We start from the raw sequence: 3122 nt of genomic DNA, 5'->3' as shown, positions 1-3122 counted from the left end.
CTGGACTCGTTAAAAGCACAGACGGTTAATTAGCTGTAGCTCTCGCAGAAACCGATATTAAACCGATATCACAGCAGTTCGTGTGACGCGGGGACGGATCGATACATTGGTCAAGTCAATGTCAGTGGTGTAATGTTCTGTGCCCTCTGGCTATGTTAACTTATAACATTAATAAAGCAAGGACGACTTCTCTCGTGCTGGGTGTTTATTCATCGACCGGATTCCGACTGACGTTGTTACGTACATCACGTGACTTTGTTGTGGCGCTACGGAAAGCCGTAAGGGACATTAGCAAATCAAATGTTACTAGCAAATATTACATCTCCCTTTTTCTGAAAAGTGCTGCTTTCTCTGCAGAGATACAGACCACGTTGAGCACGTTTATAAGCGAATACAATCTTAATAAGAAAGAATATGAAAGTGGAACTCTTATATAACTGGACTGCAACAAAGTAGTGTAAAACATTTCCTTCACTGTCTAAATGTGACACCGTAATAACATTTCATCTTTTTTTTCATTTCATTACTGGTAACTGCAAACAGCAGGTAGGTACACAAGGTAAGTGAACGCTGTAAATATTTCTTTTCAAAACATAGCAGGTATAGTACAGGTTGGTGTAAAATTCTCTTTTTTTAACATTCATAAGTCAAGGATTTGTCTTGGTTTGATCGTGCGACCTGACCTCGTGGTGTAACCAGGCTGTGTGTCTGGTTGTCGCTGATTGTTCGTGTCTGGAGGTTCAGCATGCTCTTGCTGATGGGCTTGTGTGTTGTTGTTAGCGCTGGTAACAGTCTGCTGTGAAGTGTGTGTGTGCGTAGTGTGAGTGTTCACTCTGCTTTGTCGCAGGTGTTGACGGTTGCGTTGGTAGATCTGACCTTCTTTGGTTTGGATGTGGTAGCTCCTCTCTGTGTTCGCTGGTCTTTCCACAGTTGCAGGTCTCCAGGATCCATCCTCCTGCCGGAAGCGGATTGGTGTGCCTGCGGGCAGGTGGGGCAGAGGTTTGGCTGTTCGGTTGTAGTATGCCTGCTGGCGCTGTTGACATACCTCTCTCCTTTTGTGAACATCCTCCTGACTGGCGATCTGTGGCTGCAGGTGTTTTGCTGTTGATGGGAGAATGGACCGCAGCCTCCGACTCATCAGTAGCTGTGCCGGTGATTTCAGGTTGTCCACCGGTGTGTTGCGATACTCCAGTAAGCTCATGTAGGGGTCTTTGTTCTCAGCTTTGGCTTTGTCCAGGATGCGTTTGGCCGTCTGGACAGTCTTCTCGGAGAGGCCGTTGCTCTGTGGGTAGTGGGGGCTTGTGGTGGTGTGTGAGAAACCCCATGTCTGTGAGAAGTTGCGGAACTCACCAGAGCTGTAGCACGGACCGTTGTCGCTGATGATAGTCTCGGGGATTCCGTGTCGAGCCATTGCTGCTTTCAGCTTCATGATGACGGCAGATGAGGTGCAGCTGTAAAGTCTTTCTAGCTCGAAGAATCTGGAGTAGTAGTCCACAGTGACTATGAAGTCCTGTGAGTTCCATGTGAATAGGTCTGTGCCTATCACTTGCCACGGCCGCTCGGGTATGGCGTGTGACATCATTGGTTCCTTTGCATTTGCGCTGCGCCGTTCTTGGCATATGCTGCAGTCTGCTACCGCATCCTCGATCTGTTTCCCCATGCCAGGCCAGAACAGTAAGTCTCTTGCTCGGCATTTGCTTTTTTCCACGCCAAGGTGGCTGGCATGGATGCGCTGTATCATGTCCTTGCGAAGCTTTTGGGGGACAATGATTCTCTCACCTTTGAACAGGATACCGTCCATTTCTGAGATTTCTGCTCTGTGGTTCCAGTATTCCTGGATGCTGGGCGGGCACTTTTTCTTTGTGTCTGGCCAGCCAGTGAGTGTGGCTCGTCTGAGTGCGGTGAGCTGTGGATCTTGCGCTGTTTCCTGCTTGATTTCTGTGAGTCTTGTGTCGCTCACAGGGATGTTGCTGAGGACTGTGTGCACTTGGGCCTCCATCCCTTCCTGTAGGTCACTGTCGTGGTGTTCTATTGACTTGCGTGACAGTGTGTCGGCCACCGGTATGTCCTTACCGGGGCGGTGGATGATTTGGATGTCGTATTTTTGGAGCGCCAGGATCATCCGTTGCAGCCGGGGTGGTGCTGCTGCCAGTGGCTTTTTTAGTATTGCCTCCAGAGGCTTGTGGTCTGACTCCACAATCACTTTTCGTCCATACATGTACTCGTGGAACCTCTTGCAGCCGAAGACCACAGCGTAGAGCTCCTTCTCTATCTGTGCGTAGTTTTCTTCAGTGCTGTTGAGTGACTTGGACGCATAGGCAATTGGTTTGCCATCTTGGAGCATGACAGCCCCAAGGCCACTTTTGGATGCATCCACTTGGAGTCGCAGCTCTTTCTGCGGGTCGAAATATGAGAGTACTGGACCTGGGTGCTGTGTAATGAGATTCTTCATCTCTTGGAACGCCTTGTCGTGGACTGCATCCCACACAAACTCACTGTCCTGTTTCAGAAGCTGTCTGAGGGGTGAGTTTATCTGTGAGAGGTGTGGAGCAAATCTGGCGAGGTAGTTGATCATGCCGAGGACTGTCTCCAGCTCTGCTTTGTTCTGTGGGGGTTGCATGTCCTTGACCGCCTTCACCTTGTGTGGGTCTGGTTTGATGCCTTCGTGTGAGAGCGTGTGGCCGAAGTAGCTTACCTCGGACACGCATATGTGACACTTGTCGGGGTTGAGCCGCACCCCTCGCTCCCTTGTGCGCTTCAGCATCGCTCTGAGACGCTGGTCATGTTCCTCTTTAGTCTTGCCGAACACTAGTATATCGTCCACTATGGCCGTCACACCGTCCAATCCTTCATATGTTTCATCCACGCGTCTCTGGAACTCGTCTTGAGCGGACACGATTCCGAATGGCAGTCTGAGGAAACGATACCTGCCAAACACTGTGTTAAATGTCGTCAACATTGAGGATTCAGTGCTCAGTTTGATGGCCCAATAGCCTGACCGCGCGTCTAACACGCTAAAGTACTCAGCTCCAGCGAGCTTTGTGGTGGCGTCCTCCAGCGTGGGGAGGGGATAGTGAGGTCGTTGTATCACTTTGTTAAGAGCTCTGGGGTCTAAACACACT

The sequence above is a fragment of the Lampris incognitus genome, chromosome 4 (genome assembly GCF_029633865.1).
Source record: "Lampris incognitus isolate fLamInc1 chromosome 4, fLamInc1.hap2, whole genome shotgun sequence".
NCBI classification, from domain to species: domain Eukaryota; kingdom Metazoa; phylum Chordata; class Actinopteri; order Lampriformes; family Lampridae; genus Lampris; species Lampris incognitus.
Note: the sequence above shows the minus strand (reverse complement) of the source record.